This window comes from Canis lupus, chromosome 9 (assembly GCF_048164855.1).
Source record: "Canis lupus baileyi chromosome 9, mCanLup2.hap1, whole genome shotgun sequence".
Taxonomy (NCBI): Eukaryota; Metazoa; Chordata; class Mammalia; order Carnivora; family Canidae; genus Canis; species Canis lupus.
The window spans coordinates 8,227,613-8,233,612 of NC_132846.1; the positions used below are offsets into that span (position 1 = coordinate 8,227,613).

At 35.5% G+C, this 6,000-nt stretch overlaps 1 long non-coding RNA gene across 2 annotated transcripts in view; it reads left to right on the forward strand.

The window, feature by feature from the left end:
• LOC140639352 (uncharacterized) overlaps window positions 1–4,882 on the forward strand; it is an 84,246-nt gene extending 79,364 nt beyond the window's left edge. For both annotated transcript variants that reach the window (XR_012036092.1, XR_012036091.1), the window contains one exon: window positions 4,802–4,882. This is a non-coding gene — a long non-coding RNA (uncharacterized lncRNA). The remainder of the gene's footprint in view (window positions 1–4,801) is intronic.
• The last annotated feature ends 1,118 nt before the right edge of the window (window positions 4,883–6,000 follow it).

Here is a 6,000-nt window from a genome sequence, read left to right on the forward strand (position 1 = left end):
TTGTTTGCAGATGACTGGTACCTTAAAGATGTTTCTAGATAGAGACATCCCTCACGCATCCCCAACCTGTTAGGAAGATTGCCCTAGTTAATTTAATATGTGGGAATTTGGGGAGCTTATCCATGGACAGATCAAATATCCTCTCCTATAGTGTTTCTTACATATACATATCCTAACTGATACAGTACCATATGTCAAAAGATAATAATACAAATTTAGAGCTCAGCATATATATAATTTAAGTAAGCAATCAAATTTAGTATTTTTTTAAGGAAAGGAGAATCATGCCTCTACCCAAAAACGAGTTCATCATGAAAAATGTGGGCTTTTTTACTTTAGTCACATAAACAAATTTTATCATTCATAATAAAATATGCAGAAAATATATGATGAGAGCTGGCCCATTTTGAAAGAGCAATAAGTAACCTAACATTGTGCAGTAAAAAAAAAAAAAAAATGAGGACAGTTCATCAGGAAGAGGTACTTTCAGCGGCATATTGTAGAAAAACCAAACTTGTTTTCTAAAGCTACTCCACATGTTACAGACTAATTTATTATTACATTATTATTTCCCTCTAAAATTTGAAATAGTGTGGTTGGAAAAGATTTTATACTTATCAGGAGTTCTAAATCCTTAAATTTTCAGTGCTTTGCATTTTCAATTCTTTATATACTAAAAGGAACAAAATGTTCCAAGCTCTCTCTTTATTTTTATTTCTGTTCAGAGATGCTGCAGAAGCTGTCACAAAGAGGATTATCTAAACATGTGCTGAATTTAAAACATGTATATGGATAAAGAGATATATGATTCAAGAGGAAAGAACAATACCTCCTGTATGAAAGTGCTTTTATCACTATAACTGATTCCATGCAATCATTATTATGCAGATAAGTTGAAAGCAGCTAAATATTGCGAGCTTCTAGCACAACATAATTAAATAAACACATTGTCCTTTGTGTTTCCAGGAAAGTGGCTATAGAACTTGCAGCCTTTGGCAGTTCTCCAGGGCTGGTGGGCATCTGTGGCAGGGTATTTTTGTTCTCTGACAAATGAAAACTATAATTAACAAATGGTCTTAAACTCTGAAGTGTGAGGGGGGAAAAAAAAGATATGTTTCAGTGTGTATTAGTTCACATTAGTTCTTTGTTAATTTTTGGTATGTTATCTCAACAATATTTTGTGAAATATCCAGCTGTATAATGAGGTGCATGTTTGCAGTTGTCACACCATATCTTGGGATACAGCAAGAACACAATACAAGGATGTCCAGATCAAAGTCATTTACTTCACAAAGTAAAGTAAATAAGAAGAGATGACTGTGGGGCTGTGAGGGAAGTAGAAGGCAGGCTATAAAGTTGGGAAAATTTTGTAGGGAAAGAACAGAGCAAATACTAGAAAAGAACCAACAATATGACCAAAAAAGTTTATCAGTCCTCAGATAAGAGTAGAGAGAGAACATTTTAAAAATGACTAAAAAGGGGATCCCTGGGTGGCTCAGCAATTTGGTGCCTGTCTTCGGCCCAGGGCTTGATCCTGGAGACCCGTGATGGAGTCCCGTGTAGGGCTCCCTGCATGGAGCCTGCTTCTCCCTCTCTGCCTGTGTCTCTGTCTCTCTCTCTCTGTCTCTCATGAATAAATAAATAAATAAATCTTTAAAAAAAATGACTAAAAACCCACATGAATACAAGGTTGTTTCTCCATGATTTATCTGAGGACTGCAACATGCATAAGAATAGCCTTGAGGGATCCCTGGGTGGCTCAGCAGTTGGGTGTCTGCTTTCAGCCCAGGGAGTGGTCCTGGAATCCCTAGATTGAGTCCCACATCAGGCTCCCTAAGGGAGCCTGCTTCTCCCTCTACTTGTGTCTCTGCCTCTTTCTCTCTCTGTGTCACTCATGAATAAATAAATAAAACTAAAAAAAAAAAAAAAAAAGGAATAGCCCTGAATATGTAGGAATGGTAAATCCTCTACCCACTCTTCAGTCTTCTACAAGTGTGGCCATTTGGCCATTATTTGAAACAGCGTTCCTCAATCTCCGTGGTACTGACTTTTGATGCCAAATGATTCTTTGTTGTGAGGGGCTACCCTATTCATTGTAGGATATTCAATAGCATTTATGGGGTCTACCCAGTAGATGCCAATAGCACGTCCCCTAGTTATGACAACAACAGCAACAACAAAACATCTGCAGAGATTGAGAAATGTTTCTGGAGGACAGCTGCACTTCCAGTTGAGAACTGCTGATTTAGAGTTTCCATCTCAAATGCTATTACATTTTCTAGGACAGAAAGGCTTAAGGGATTGTATTCAGCATTTTTGGTTTTAGCATCAAATCATGCTTCTTCATAGACTAGTCTTGAGCCTGCATTCAACTTCATGAGACTCAGATCCCAACTTGTGCTTCATTTTTTTTTAAAGTGAACTTCTCCAGCATTCCTCATGCCCATGTCTCTATATTGTTAACTTGAAAACAACCCCATCACTCTAGTAAACAGATCACTCCCTTACTCTTATGAAGGTCTGTTCTTTATTTCCAGAAATATAGTAGCTCTTTTCTCCCCTTGTACTCCACTACAATAACTGCATTAAAATGTTCATGATGATTTTTGCTGGTAAAGCTGGCTTGTTCACCTAGGATCCAAAGTAGGACATATATTCCACAGACATGGCTATGAGTAGAGTTTTATGCTTTCTTCAATGAGGAAAACAGATTTATTGTCAAGTACCATGTAAAGAATGAGAACATCCACACCACCCTGGCCAAAGCAAAGGCATAAGGCATTAAAGGCAGAGATTGCATTAGAATGCCAATGCTCCCTTTTGGAACCAGAAATAAAATTATTGAGCAAATTTACTGAGACACATATATTGAGAGTAGTTTGTCATACAATTTTCTTTTGGTAACTTTTTGTTAGAAAGACTAGAGGAGAACTAGAACTTATTCCTTCTGCCCTTCTACACTTGCTGGTCAAAGGGATTTTCAGAGCACTTGTTATCTAACTTGAATGAGAATGGGTACAAGAGAAAGTTTGTTTTACATATGGAGGATTCATAGCTGTGTACTTGTGTAAAACATTCAGTAGGCTTCAAAACAACCATTGATATCATATTATTTCCCCTGTATGTTTTGTTCCTACTCTCCTCTCTGTTTTGCTCTCCATTGATGATCAAACTTTGTACTTAATTAAGAAGCCAGAAATAATCTGAAATAAAAGTCATGTACTTTTTTACCTTCCCATCACAAAACTCTGAACTTACCTGCATCTGGAACCCGCGACACTGTCTGATTTACCCACTGTTACTTTGGATGAAGTATCCCTCTTCCAATTAAACATGTTGGGTGTATCCTGCACTTCACCTTCTCAAAATGTGACCTCTGTAATTACCCACCTCTCTCCTATTCCTTTAGGGAGATAAAAGCAGCCTGAACTAAAAAGTTATTTGTGGGATCAGAAAGAGTATGTAGATGAGAGATGTCGTGGAGTGAAGATTGTAGCATATTTTCTAAACAAGCAGAGATACCATGGATTGGACCAGAAATAAGAGAAGGACATATAATCTTATGATCTTTGATTCACACACACATATGCAAAATTACTTCCTATCTTTCCCAGGTAGAGAAAACTGTAGTAGCTTTCTCTGCACTTAGAAATTTTCTGATGCATCCATGAATTCTTCAGTGTTATTTTTAAAAGTACCCTTTTACTTTTTACCTCCCATTTATGGCAGTATCTTTTTCACATTCTAGTTAAAATTGTGCCCTATGCCAAGCACCTGACTTGTTCAGTAGGTTAAGTCTCTGCCTTTAGCTCATGTTATGACCCCATGGCTCTGGGATCCACCCCCCACTTTAGGCTCCATACTCAATAGGGGAGCCTGCTTCTCCCTCTCTCTCTGCCACTCCCCCCCTTAACTCATGCTCTCTTGTGTGCTCTGCTCTCACAAATAAGTAAAATCTTTTTCAAAATGTGCTTTATGCATAAGGGTGATTCATATATTCACCTCAGTAATGGAATCTCAGTGTTTTCTCTTTGTGATGATAGAGGTTTTTCCTTGTGCTGTATTACCAAAATAACTATAAGGGCCTTGGAGGGAGAAATATAAAAAAGAAATCTAAAATGATGGTTGTGACTAAATTTCACATGTTCCAATGATTATTAATTCTTCCAGTATATAGTTTGATAATATTTATTCCTCTCCCCATTGAGTTGTTATGTCAAAATATTAGACTTGTTTTTCATTTTTCTAAAGCTTTTTTGTTTTGATAAAATTCACTTATCAGTACATAGCTTTTATTTAAGAAATTCAAAGTGTTATAACTGGTATTATTCTACTTGGTTCTTCTCTGAAATTGATAGCCATGATGTCTATTCCAATTTGAAACATATAAGCAGAATTTAAATCTGTGGATTTCTACCGGTTGTCAATATCTATTGATTTAACAATCTTAAACATACAGCATTGCTTCTACACAAACACTGACACACACATACAATTTTTATAAATTTTTACAAACTGTCACAAAATGGAGCAGCCCTGGTGGCGCAGCGGTTTAGCGCCACCTGCAGCCCGGGGTGTGATCCTGGAGACTGGGGATCGAGTCCCACGTCGGGCTTCTTGCATGGAGCCTGCTTCTCCCTCTGCCTGTGTCTCTGCCTCTCTCTCTCTCTCTCTGAATAAACAAATAAATAATTCTTAAAAAAAAAAAACTCACAAAATGACAGGCTTTGTAAGGCAAATCCAACAAGATCTTTTCTTTAAGATATAATGAGTTGTGTTTACACACTTCTTTTTGTATCAGCTGTTCATCATAGACTTGGAAGAGAGCAGCAGAAAAAGGACCAATGAACTGAACAAGGGAGGAAAGCCAGTAATATTGCAGTAAGTTACCAGTGTAAAAGAATCTTAAAAATTTAGAATCCACTCTATTTGACTGATCTCTATGGTTGAATGAGCATATATCAATTTCTTGGGATGCTATTGGTTTCAAATTGTGTGTCATTTTCCCCATGAGCACACTTAAATTATTAGTTGAAAGTTTGATTTAGAATATATTTGCTATTTCAAATGAACTCAAACTCAAATTTTAAAAGTTTCTATAATCAAACGTGTTCTGAATCTATGTAAGGTAATTTATGATTACCTGAATCAAGTAGAAGTAAATACTTAAGTAGAAATGCCAAGACATGGTAAGTATGCTATGTTTCTTACATTTCCTTATTATAATATCCATGTATACTATTCTCAATGAAACCTGAATTTAAAAATGTGAATAATTCTCTTTGTAAAAATCATAGAGAAAAGTGAGGTGATCTGAGATTACCAAAAATATTAAGTAAGCAGCATTAGCCTTTAGGTTGGTCTGGAGATAATCACATCATGGCTAGCAAAGTTTTCTAGCTCTTGCACTATGTCTTAACTCTTCATTTAAGCTTTTCATTTATTCCTCACTTCTATGTTGAAGAAAATTAATATACATATATACACAAACACACACACATATATATATGAACTCTTGAAGTTCTAAATTTCCCTAGTTTTTAAAAAGTAATTTTAATTTCTCTTTGAAAGATTCACAATAGCAAAATAATCGTTGTAAAACTATGTTTTGTCTTAAATTTTGGCTCTTGGTTTGACATAAAAACTTCCTGGAATAAGTCCTCTCTAAAACACAGTTTTCTTGAAAGTTTCTTTTTACAATGGATTATATTAATAATTTCAAATCATGCCTTAACCAAAATTTTTTCAGTAATAAAATATCTAGATTAGTTTTAACCACATAAGATTCATAATATGTTGCATCACATACTTTAAAATGTATTTATTTTAAAAAATAAATAAAATAAAATGTATTTATTAAACAGGTCCAAGATTGAATTTTTGTATTTCTTTTGTGGCTGCTAAAGAGGCCTACTGATGTGGCTCTTCGTGTTGATTGTTAAGCAGAGTAATTTCTTAGAACCCCATTTCACATATAAAAAGCATCAAGAATAGAAATCC